The sequence below is a fragment of the Nicotiana tabacum genome, chromosome 8, assembly GCF_000715075.1.
Source record: "Nicotiana tabacum cultivar K326 chromosome 8, ASM71507v2, whole genome shotgun sequence".
NCBI classification, from domain to species: Eukaryota; Viridiplantae; Streptophyta; class Magnoliopsida; order Solanales; family Solanaceae; genus Nicotiana; species Nicotiana tabacum.
Genome location: NC_134087.1, coordinates 6,297,215 through 6,310,838, shown reverse-complemented (window position 1 = coordinate 6,310,838; position 13,624 = coordinate 6,297,215).

Sequence of the window (13,624 nt, the reverse complement as noted above, 5' to 3'; positions counted from 1 at the left end):
CTTAAATGCTGACATGTCTCCGTCATCAGATGACTGTTGAGATTAGCACCATTGTTCGTGATGATTACCTTTGGAATCCCAAACCGACAGATGATATTTGAATGCACAAAATCGACCACTGCTTTCTTTGCCATAGATTTGAATGTTTTCGCTTTAACCCACTTGGTGAAATAATCAATGACTACCAGAATAAACATGTGTCCGTTTGAGGCTGCTGGCTCGATTGGCCCAATGACATCCATGCCCCAGGCAACAAAAGGCCATGGTGCAGACATTGTATGTAATTCAGATTGTAGAGAATGAATCAAATCTCCATGCACTTGGCACTGATGATATTTACACACAAACTGATGCAATCCCATTCCATAGTGAGCTAGTAATAACCTGCTCGGAGAATCTTCTTTGCCAGAACATACCCACTCATATATGATCCACAAACTCTGGAGTGTACCTCAGGCATGATAAGTGTGGCCTGTCTAGCATCTATGCATCTTAACAATCCGAGATATGGAGTTCTTTTATACCATACCCCTCCACTGAAGAAAAATCCACTTGCCAATCGTCGAATTGCTCTTTTCTGATCACATGTGGCATGTACCGGGTATGCCCCCATCCTGAGGTATTCTTTGATATCATGGAACCATGGCTCCCCATCAAGTTCTTCTTCCACCATATTACAGTAAGCATGCTGATCACGGACCTGAATCTGCAAAGGGTCCACACAAGCCTTATCAGATGATGTAACATTGACGCCAGAGTAGCCAAAGCATCGGCAACGTCATTATGGATCCTTGGGATATGCTTGAATTCTATCGACTGAAACCATTGACAAAGATCATGCAAACATTGTCTGTACGGTATGAGTTTCAAATCCCGTGTTTCTCATTCTCCCTGAATCTGGTGCACCAGGAGGTTCGAGTCACCCAAGACCAAGACTTCCTGGACACCCATATCCACAGCTAACCTCAAACCCAAAATACATGCCTCGTACTCAGCCATGTTGTTGGTACAGTAAAAACGAAGCTGAGCCGTAACAGGGTAGTGTTGCCCTGTTTCAGAAATAAGTACTGCTCCTATCCCCACGCCCTTCATATTTGCGGCTCTATCAAAGAAAAGTTTCCATCCAGGCTTCTCGACTTGTTCTAACTCATCAATGTGAATCACCTCTTCATCAGGGAAATAAGTTTTCAAAGGTTCATAATCTTCATCAACCGGGTTCTCGGCCAAATGGTTCGCCAAGGCCTGTGCTTTCATTGTAGTTCGAGTCACGTAGACGATGTCAAACTCTGTGAGCAGGATCTACCACTTTGCAAGCCTCCTTGTGGGCATAGGCTTCTGAAAGATATACTTCAATGGATCCAAGAGAGATATGAGATAGGTAGTGTAAGATGACAAATAATGTTTCAACTTCTGCACCACCCAGGTTAGAGCGCAACAGGTCCTCTCGAGCTGAGTGTACTTGACCTCGTACGATGTGAATTTCTTGCTGAGATAATATATGGCTTGCTCCTTCCTGCCAGTGATATCATGTTGACCCAATACACAACCAAATGAATTGTCGAATACCGTCAAATATAGAATCAAAGGTCGCCTTGGTTCTGGAGGGACCAACACGGGTGGATTTGACAAATACCCTTTTATCTTATCAAACGCCTCCTGACATTCATCTGTCCACTTGACCGTAGTGTCTTTCTTTAACAGCTTGAAGATAGGCTCACAAGTTGTCGTGAGCTGAGCGATGAACCTGCTAATATAATTCAATCTCCCCAACAAACTCATTACCTCGGTCTTGTTCTTCGGAGGTGGCAGTTCCTGGATGGCCTTGATTTTCGATGGGTCCAATTCAATGCCCCGGCGGCTGACTACGAACCCCAACAACTTTCCAGACGGCACCCCAAAAGCACACTTTGTAGGATTAAGCTTGAATTTGTATCTGCGAAGCCTTTGGAAGAACTTCTTCAGATCCCTGACATGGTCAGACTGCTTTCTAGACTTTACGATCACATCATCCACATACACCTCGATTTCCTGGTGTATCATATCATGGAATATTGTTGTCATTTCCCTCATGTAGGTTGCCCTAGCATTTTTCAAACCGAATCGCATGACCCGATAGCAGTACGTTCCCCACGGCGTGATGAATGCCGTCTTTTCTGCATCTTCCTCGTCCATTAAGATCTGATGATAACCCGTGTAACAATCCACAAAAGAACCAATCTCATTTTTGGCACAATTGTCAATCAATATATAGATGTTTGGTAGGGGAAAATTATCCTTCGGACTTGCTTTGTTGAGATCCCGATAATCAACGCACACCCTGGTCTTGCCATCCTTCTTTGGCACAGGCACAACATTGGCTAACTAGGTGGGATACTGCGTGACCCGAATACATCGAACTGCTTGGTGACCTCTTCTTTGATCTTTACACTCATATCCGTTTTGAACTTTCTCAGCTTCTGTTTGACAGGAGGGAATGTCGGGTCAGTGGGCAGCTTGTGAACCACTAAATTAGTGCTCAGACCCGGCATGTCGTCATAGGACCATGCAAAAACGTCTTTGTATTCGAACAGTGCTTAATTTATCTCCTCCCTGAGTTGAGGTTCTAGATGGAAAATTATTTTAGTTTCACAGACATTTTCTTGGTCCCCTAGATTAACCGCTTCTATATCGTTCAAATTAGGTTTGGGCTTTTCCTCAAAATGACTTAGTTCCTTACTAATTTCTTCATAGGCCTCATCATCCTCAAATTCCAACTCGTCATCACACTTGATTTCTTGTATTATTATTTCAGAGTTAGATTGGCTTTTAAAACTGGGTCGAAGATTCCTCGTGCATGTCATGTCATTGATATCAGCATAAAAAGAACTATACAAAAGAAGAAGACAAAATAAAATTAGAAGAAATGAAGGAAAAGGAACAATTGCATTTCATTGAATATAAAGATAACAGGGTTTTAACACATCCAACTGGACGGAACATAATATCTGAATTACAGACCCTGGAATAATCCAGACAACTAAAAGAAAATCAAAACCCACTACCAAGACTCCCTCTGGGTAGGAAGAGGAGTAGCTTCCCAGTTGTTGACTTTTGCACGTGGTCCCACAAATTACACATCTACCTTGCTGGACCCTTCCCCAGCCTGAACCATATCTACCTCGTCGAATAACCTTTCGAACCCCTTCTCCAAGTCTCCATCGGCACCAATCAGTGATCCAGGGACCTTTGACAACATTTTCTTTCTGATACCCGGCCTGACGAATGACCTAGACAGACGCGGGATTGGCTTTGGCAATGCCCATGCTTTCTGTTTCATTTTTCTAGCTCTTCTCACGTCTGCAACGGTAGGCTTAAACCCTAGACCAAAAGTATAAAGATTCTTTAGAAGAGAAACTGGCTGCACAATACCTTGCAGAGATGCACCTAAACCCTTGCCCGGTACGAAACCATTTTTCAATATTTCAACAACTACCATAACTGATGCCGCAACCATCTTTGGAGTTGGAGCGCATTTTCCTTCCGGAATTTTCTCTACCGATACTGTGTCAAAAACCTTATAAACCCATGGTCTCTTGCCATCGTCAACCTCTATGAACGGAACAACGGCACCATTGGGCACACACAAATTATCTTCGCCATGTACAACAATTTCCTATCGATCCCATTCAAATTTGACCATTTGATGCAGAGTAGACGGGACTGCTTTGGCAGCATGGATCCAGGGTCGTCCCAACAGCAGATTGTATGAGACAGCCACATCGAGCACCTGGAATTCCATGGTAAATTCAACTGGCCCTATTGTGAGCTCAAGCACTATGTCCCTGACTGAATCTTTCCCCCCACCGTCGAATCCCCGAATGCAAATATTGTTCTTGTGAATTCTTTCATCCTCCACTTGCAGCTTGTTCAATGTGGAGAGAGGACAAATGTTCATGTTGGACCCATTGTCAACCAGTACCCAAGTAACCACGGAATTTTCGCATTTCACTGTCAGATAGAGGGGTCTATTGTGCTCGGTACCCTCCACGGGCAACTCATCATCAGAAAAAGTGACTCTATTTACCTCGAATATTTTGTTAGCTATCTTTTCCAAGTGGTTTACTGAGATTTTTTCAGGAACGTGGGCTTCGTTCAAGATCTTCATCAAAGCGCGACGGTGCTCGTCTGAATGGATCAATAATGACAAGAGCGAGATCTGAGCTGGTGTCTTCCTTAACTGTTCCACAATGGAATAGTCCTGTACTTTCATCTTTCTCAGAAATTCCTCTGCTTCTTCCTCAGTCACCACTTTCTTCGCCAATACTGGATTATCTTTTGAGGTCTTAGCTTTTCTCAGCTCTTCGGAGGCAAACCATCTCCCCGATCGAGTCAAACCATGGGTCTCACACACTTCTTCTTTAACCTCTTTCCCCTGGTAAGTTACTGTCACTCATTCATAAATCCACGAGACCGCCTTACTGTTGACTACTGGAAGTTGAGTTACTGGTTTTATAATAACAGGCTCTGTGCAAGTACCCTTCACGACCACAATAGGTTTACTTGTAACCCCTGGTACCACCACTTTAGTTTTCTATGGTTTTACTATGACAGCGTTTGACGACCCTTTCCCGGCTACCACAGCTGGCTTATTGTCTACCCCTTTTAACTGAACCACTGATTTCCCTCTGGTTACCTTTTCCTATGAATTGGTTTCACTGGAGTGGATCATCATTACCGTCTGCGAGGGCTTCTTAGCCTCCCCTCCCTTGTGTATCAATTCAATCATATGGGTCTCATGGTGAGCTGGCAACGGATTCTGGTTGATATTTGGTGCTTCTGGGGCTTGAACCTTGATCTGATGAGCATCGATGAGCTCTTGTACAACTGTTTTCAGTTTCCAGCATTTCTCTGTGTCATGGCCCGAGGCCCCTGAACAATACTCACAACTCACCGAGCGATCAAGATTTCTAGGAAAGGGATTCGGCATTTTGGCCTTGATCGGATTCAACATACCCAACTGTCTCAGTCTGTGGAATAGGCTGGTATATGATTCTCCCAATGGAGCGAAAGTCTTCTGCTTTGGTAAACTCTCATTTTTAAAAGCTTGATTGGGCCGAAAACCTATTCCAAGAGGATTTTTGTAGGCTTTTGGGGGTGGATGGGTATTTTGTGGAGCTTGGTAGGGACTCTATGGAGCTGGCCCCCGCTATTGTGCGTGAGCAGGGGGTTGGGTATAGGTTTATGCGTGATGGACAGAAAAATAGGGATCTGGCGGTGGGTAATAGTATTGTGGTGGGCTATATGGTGTGTGGGGGGTAAGTTTGGGGATAGGGTTGAGGCTGGTTAAAGTAATGGGGAAGGTTCCTGGATCCGGCCCAAGCTGCCGACTCGATCGTCGCAACATCCTCTTTCTTCTTCTTCGCGAGCACACCCCAAGTACTGTTTTGAATGGCTTGGGTGGTTGCTTTGATTGCTGAATAACTCATGATATTATTGGACTTGAGTCCCTCCTCAACCATGCCTCCCATTTTCATAACTTCATTAAAGAACTTGCCCACTACTGACACCAAATGACCGAAATAAGTGGGTTCCAAGGCCTGCAAGAAATAATCAACCATCTCGCTTTCTTTCATCGGAGGGTCAACCCTCGCTGCTTGCTCTCTCCAACGGAATCCATATTCTCTGAAGCTCTCATCGGGTTTCTTTTCCAGCTTTGTCAACGACATACGATCTGGGACAATTTCAAGGTTGTACTGGAAATGGCAGGCGAAGGCTTGGGCCAAGTCATCCCATGTGTATCAGCTGCTATGATCTTGTCTGGTGTACCATTCTAGCGCCGACCCACTCAAACTTTGGCTGAAATACACCATCAACAATTCATCTCTTCCACCTGCTCCTCTCATTTTGCTACAAAATCCTCTTAAGTGTGTTACTAGGTCACCATGCCCATCGTACAGATCAAACTTGGGCATTTTGAACCCTGCTGGCAACTGAACATCTGGGAACAGACATAAATCCTTATAGGCCACACTAACATGGCCTCCCAGCCCCCTCATATCTCGGAACGATTGCTCTAAGTTTTTGACCTTTTTGATCATCTCTTCATGCTCGGGATTTTTGGGCGGTTTCTCGGTCTTTGCCGGGATATCAAGATGAGGAGTGTAAGGATATGGTTCTGGAACTTTGAAGGTGGGTTCAGGGGGATAGTACTGGTTGTCGTGTGTTTGGAACAGGGGTTCACTGGAAGATCTATGTAATGTAGCAGGTGAAGGTGCTACAAAAACATGTGTAATTGGTAGGGGAGGGTACGGGACTTGTTTGGGTGGTGGATCTTGAGAAGTATGGCAAGTGGCGCCATGGAATTGTTGGTAGAGGGGAAAGGCTGGAGATGAGATCACAGTGGGAGGCTCCGGAGGTTGGGCTGACGGTGGGATATAAGCAGGGTTGGCGGGATAAACCGGTGGCGGATGCCCCTTCGCCCAAGCTTGGTACATTTCAGCTATCTGCTGCTTCAGCTTATACATTTCTTCCCTCATCGTATTAACTTCCATTTCTTCCATCTCTTTTGATGGGTCGACAATACTTGTTTCCAGTTCCGGGTCGACCATATTCAGCCTGTCTTTCGATCAGGTGTTGTAGGAGTGAGTTCCCAGAATGCCGGTCAACTAACCACCTGCCTGAACTGATTACATCAAACAACAACCTTGTTAGAGATTAGGCTTTAACAGATTGGTAACCGCACATTGGGCATGAATGCACCTAAACAGTTAACCGTCTCTATTATGTATTTGATCGGTTGCATGCGTCATTCCGACCTTTTCTTACCTTCGATTGCAAACTTCCCCTTTTCTTTATTTTCCTTTTCCATCCTTTCATTCTCTCTTTGTTTTTATTCTCCCTTGATTTTTATTTTCTCTCTTTTCTTTCTTGTTTTTCCGCTCTTTCTTTCTCTCTTTTATTTGGTTACGGTCGAATCCTATGGAGATTGCCTACGTATCATGACCCCGCATGAATCAGAGCAAGTGTAGTTCTTGGGGATAAGTGTAAAATAAAGTAAAAACATTTTGGGATTTTCAATTTTCATATAAAAAATGCTATTACAAAGACTGAAACTAACAGACTCTGATGAAAGAACGAGATACAGACTCAAAAACAAACAACCAATATACTCTGATAACAGAAATACCGACTCCGAAACAACTGGCAGACTTTAACGGAAAGAAAATACATACTCAAGAAATCATGAATACATCAATGCCTCAATTGTCCCTAGGACCCGCGGGGCATCATTCGGCCTTGCTGCGGGCCGACTTGCTAAATCCCCCTGAAGGTGGTAAAGATCCTCCATTACCCGACGAACGAAAATCATCACAGTAGCGAAGAACATAGATCTCGTCATATCCTCGCAGCTATTGCACTTCATTGCGATATAGTTGGCGACCCTTTTGACTCGCTCTCTTATGACGCCCTTCTCTTGCAACAAATGCCCAATTTGTTCGGTTCTGGCTTCCAAAGTTTGTTCGGCTACCTAGTTCTACTCTTGGAGTTGTTGCAAGTCCCTTTCTAGCCGTGCTATTAAGGCGTAACAATGTTCTCTTTTAGCCTTAAAATTTTTGGCTTGTTTAGCCATTTCACCTTCGAGGTTGTCGATTGCCTTTTCCCAACCTGTGACCCCTCTTTCATATCTTTCTTTCATTTGTTGAACGAAAATTGCACGCCCTTCGGCGCTTTTAGCCAACCTTGCCCGTGCTTTTGCTAGTTCAGACTCTGCTTTCTGCAGGTCATCTTCGTAGTCACGTACCTTTTGAGTGAGGCTGTAAATGAGCATCCCATCTTTCCTGCTTCGGCCTGGGTTCTCAGCTTCAATTTTCAACTGTCGAACCTGAGCTTTGAGGGCCTCATTTTCTTGCAACAATGTTCTCCTTTCACCTTCGGCCTCTTGTGCCTGCAAATCATTGTTGAAGGTGACATTTCTCAATTCTTCTCGCAGACCATGGATAATGGCTTTATATTCCTTTTCTTTCTCCCCCCCAAGCTAACATCTCTTGAATTTTATCATCAAAGGCTTGAACATGAGGCCTTTTGGCGGGCCTCTCGGGCTCTGGCTCATTGTTTACATAAGACACTTTCTTAAACCAAGCAGCATAATTTGGATCTACTTCCCCCTTGGTGATGTCTGGTACCTGGGTGTCATTTTTTAGATACCGGTAGCTATTCCAATCCTGCTGAACTACAGCCTCAGGTAATGCGGCTTCTGGATGCAACTCTATGACCTGGGTGCTTAGATCTTCATCTTCAGGCACAATCTGGTACCTTCCCAATTGCCTCAAGACCCTCTGCTCTGCTGAACTACAGCCTCAGGCAATGCCCATTATCCTCAGATATCCTTGGGTAGCAGTCATATAGATGGCCTCTGTCCTCGGAAGCCATCCTATAGTCCACTCGACCTAACATGCGTCAAGAACTTTCAAATGAGAAACCCATGCTTCGAATCCTTCTGGTGTGTTGTAATCTTTTATCCTCTCCTCATAACTAATGATGAAGTTGTTTGGGCTCGAACTGTAACTCATGAATCTGGGATGATGGCAAAGATGCTCGATCAACCACATTTGCAGAATGATACTGCAACCCTCAAAAAAATGAGCCCCTGCTTTGCATACAGTCAATGCACGATAGATATCTGCTAGCACCAACGGGGCAAGTGTATGATATTCCTTGGTAATGAGGATTTGTGCAATTCTAGCCATACGAAATCCACCGTTCCTTTCTCATTTGGAAAAACCATGATCCCCAAGAATGCCACAATAAAAGCGAACCGACGATGAATTTGCCAAAGGCCCTTGTTTTGTTTGTTGCTCAGACCCTTCTCATGCGTTTCAAAACTAGCATAATGCCCGAACCTGAAGTATAAGAAATGGAAAGCACAACACCCGTTGCTCACACATTCCTTATTTGTCTGTTTACTAATATTCAAGAGGTCAAAGAACTTGTGCACCGATGGAGCCCTTGAAAATATAAGTTGTTGCTTCCTCAAGTCCCATCCGAATTCAATACCCGACTATCTCCTCCAAAGTAGAAGTGATCTCAAAATCCAAGAAACGAAAGACATTGTGGACAGGAATCTAGAAAGTTACCAAAGCTTTAACCAGATCTTCACGTGGTTTGATTTCAAAGATGTCTATAAGATCGCCCAAGTGCTTTTTCACCCATTTCTGACCATCTTCGTCTAGATCGTTCCACCACATACGCAAGTGTAGCCGAGCCTGTTCCCTGATCACTTCTGGCGGTTCCTGGATGATATTCATTTGTTCCTGTGGAAGATTAAGGTTAGGGTTGACTCGAGTTGACCCTTTTGTAAACAATTTTATTTGAAAAAGAAAAGAAAAAAGAGAAAATAAAAGAAGAAAAAAACCATAATCTCTTCCCCTATATGCCAACTTTAGCCAAGTGGCTGTTTTTGCAAATGCGGCCCCTTTCCAATTTCACGCGAATTTTGAGGCCGGGGGGAATTATTTTATGACACCTCACAAACTTGTCCATTCTTTTACGAAAACAGCCTTTCGACAATTGAAAAATACTCTGAGGCTACCTCGGCAAGAACGGTTTAAGACAGCCGAAAATCGATCGGCTTATTTTGACCAAAAAATCAAGATTGCATTCACTCGACCACTGACTCTACTTTCTTCTTTTTCTCTTTTTTTTCAAAAATAAGGCCGAACCTTATGTAGGTTGCCTACGTATCCCACATCTGGTGAGAATCAGACCTGCGTAGTTCGGTCAGTTTTGACATATTTGAAAGAACACAGTGTTTGACTCTTTTAAAAATAACTATTTTTTTTTTGAAAAAATTTTGAGCAGAGTTTCAGGACGCCTTTTCAAACACCGGGATGTTTAGAACTGGGTTTTATTTCCTTCCCTATATCACTCTTGGTTTTCCTTTTTATTTTTTCGCATTATTTTCCCTGGTCGTTCAGCATGCAAGCCAGAATAAATGTTCACATAGCACGTAGAATGCATCAGGATGGTTTGTTCTTTCGGGCATAGCTATCCTAGACGGACCCAACCCCTGTGTTGAGTCCCCTAAGTCAAATGCACATGATGCAAACAAACGTTCCTACTAGGGATCCGGCATGGGGCTGTGTTTTTCTAGGTTTGAATCCTGGGGTATTGGTCTAGACTTGGGGTACCCGAGTGGACAACTGGGGCCGATGAGGGTGCGACGTACCGGGAGCACTGAAGTCTGCCCGGCCTTGTCGCTTGCCCAGCCTCGTTCTATTTGGTATAATTTCTACAGAAAAAGCGAGCTATGCGAACGTATGCACCATTTCTAGAAGACTAAGATGGGTGGCGTAAGAAGACAATTATATACAATTCAACTAATATTAAAGCGGTAAACATATAGCATTTAGCATAAAAGATTCACAGAATACAGTAATATTAACAATAAATAAAGCCAAGTAAAAATCATGTTAACAAGCTCGAATTCTTGAACCCTGAACCAAAGATTCTGGGTTCGATCCCCAGCAGAGTCGCCAAAGCTGTCACACCTCCTTTTTACCCACACCCCGTAAAGGGTATAAATATAAGGGAGTTTTTTAAATTAAAGGACAATCGAAACGGGATTGTTTATTTAGTAAAAATCAGAGTCTCCACTTGGGATAATTTAGGGTGTCCCAAGTCACCGGTTTAAAATCCCGAATCGAGGAAGTTTGACTCTATTATCGGTTCGCGAACACAGAAATCCGGGTAAGGAATTTTGTTAACCCGGGAAAAGGTATTAGGCATTCCCGAGTTCCGTGGTTCTAGTACGGTCGCTTTGATGATACTTGGCTTATTAAAATTATTTAATTACCGATTTTAGATCCTATGTGCATTTACCCTTTACCGCTTTTAAATCACTTGAATATTTGTAATTAAAGAATTGAGTTACGCATACGTATACTCTTTTCCTTTGGCGCGTCAAAAATCATGTCACGCGAATGTGTCCATAATTAATAACGCTTTGTTTATTTATTTAAGAAAAATTGGTTGAAGTTGCGCAAACGCATCCCTCGAGTTACCTTTAGAATTTGCAATCATGTCACGCGGACATGTCCACAATCGCAATGGTATATTAAACGGGCCTAAAGCAAACTATGAATCTTTGTTATTTATATCTAAATCATAAGAAATTAGTAGAGGGCCATGCATTTAAGAACTTGAACTAACTATGGAAGGCTACTATTATAACTCGCATAATATGACTCACTTTGAAATCACCTTAATAATCCAGTTAATTTATTAAAAGACCACTTGAACTTCTGGTTTAATTTCAAACCCAACTTACTTTGCAATTTGCAAGCTAAAGGATTATTAGAAGCGGAACCCACGTTTGATTGTTAAAAGAATTTAGGCTAACTATGTGCTAACAACCAATTGCCAATAGTTTAAACATGACATGGGAATGTAATTGGGCTCAACATAAAGCCCAAATAAAAAGAAGAGCCTACAACTAAAAGAAAAGTTCAGTAACTAGACTAACGATATTAAGCTTATGCAATATATGATAAAATAACTCCATTTACAAACAACACTACACTCATGCTCAAACGGTTCTGATTTCCCAAATGAATTTAACAGTCCCAAGCTAAAAGTAAACAATATAATCATTGGGGAAATAGGCTCCCGATATCACAGAGTTAAATCACAAGTCTAAAGCAAACATCATTCATGCATTCAAATACTGATGACAGGGAAGCAAAATTCAAGTACTGACTTTAACAGGGTAAATACAATCCAAAAATAGCTCTCAAGAAGTTGCATTGAGCTTTAAAGTTTTTCAACAGAACTCCCAGCATCAAACACTTAATGCTTTCACCCCTATTGTTCACAAGCCAAACAATAGACTCTGAAGCCATTTGAACCGAGAATATGACAAATAACCATAAAATTAACCTGGAATCAAACGCTACCATACAACTCACGTATTATTCAACTAAGTCAAATTCATATCTCAACAGCCCAAGGTTAAATACAATGGCAGGAAAGCAAAGATTAAACTATGGAACGATTAAGAAATACTATGAATCTGGAAGTAACACTATGCAATTCAAAGAAAGACAACTAGATTATAAACAAAGAATTTGATGTCATGCTTTGAACATCCATTTTCATTTCATACTTCAAACTTGCTTTGAATCTAGTATAGTCCAAGAATATGTACCTGATGGCAGCAATCAAACAAGGAAAAATGGGTGAGAGAGCTAGAAGAAGCAACAACAGCAGAACCAATTTTCAGACAGAAAAATGATGCGCAACAGTTCGGAATCCAGTTTCAATCGAGCAATAACCAAAGAGAACTTCAAACCAGACTTTTAAAACCCAAATTCAGTCCATTTTTTCCCCAGATGAGTCAGAAATTGTTTCAGAAATTGAGAACCTCAGAAATCACAGAAGATTTAGTGGAACAATGATATTTTATGAAATTTAGCTGTTTTTTGATTTTTTCTGAATTTTTCTCCTCTTATCTCTGAACTCTGCCTTGAATGACAAGGAAGAGATGCCTTTATAGGCAAGCAAATAGGCCAGACCCAAGGAGATACGTTTTTGCCATTCAGTCCCTTTTTAGTTTCCATTTTAGCTTAAACACCTCTAATTTGAATTCAATTTTTGCTGAGTAGTCCCCTCCCCAGCTTCTTAGAAGCTTCCCGGACAGTTACAAATAGATTCCCTCACTAAGACTACCCAAACTAACCCCCATACCCCTGTTATTTACCTTAAACCCCAAATGAGTCATGGGTCGAATTGACCGGCGGTTTAATCAAGTGAACGGGCTGCCCTTCCTTTATAGATGGGTTAGACCCAAATCCCAAATAGCTAAATGAACCCAACTAAATTGGTAACCACAAAAATAACACACAAACGATTTCTTATAACTTAACTGGTTGATTGATTAACCAGCACAAACAAACAAGGAATTAACTAACCCAATTAATAGACCAGAATAAACTAATTAAAATAAACTACTGAGGCCAACATAAAACGGGAGAAAATTAGAGTCTTGACTATAACCTTAATAAAACTCAACAAATCAAGAACACACATATTTTTTAAAAGGACTTGAAAGAAAAATAGAGGGAACAAAAAACAATTCAAAACATTGGCAGATAGGTCAAGCCTTCAAACAGAGAAAAGGAGAAGAGAAGAAGAGGGACGAAAAGGTGAACTAAAACATAATTGGTCACGCAGAGGGATAGAAACTCACCAATCAAACTCGAAATTGGACATGCACTAAGAACTAAGCCAAACTTATGTCGATCCTTTGTTCTTTGTCAAGAACAACAGAGCGACATCTGTTTCGCCGAGTCTGAACCTCAAAGCGTGACAGAATAGCACTTCCCGAACATGCATGCTACCAGGATTGACAAAAAAAAAAGATTTTGAGCTTTTGGGGTTGACCTCAGATTCAAGATTCGCGGAGCTTCAGGCAGATTCGAAGGAAATTGGTTCGGGATTTAGAAAGAGGGGAGTGAGGGGATCATGGAGTGTTGTTTTGGTGGCGTTTGGAGGTGGCGCCGCCACCGGATGGTGGTGGATTTAGGGGCGGCTCAGCTAGGGTTAGGCTTGGGTTCTCTGATAGGGGTGTTGGAACGATGAAATGAAGGGG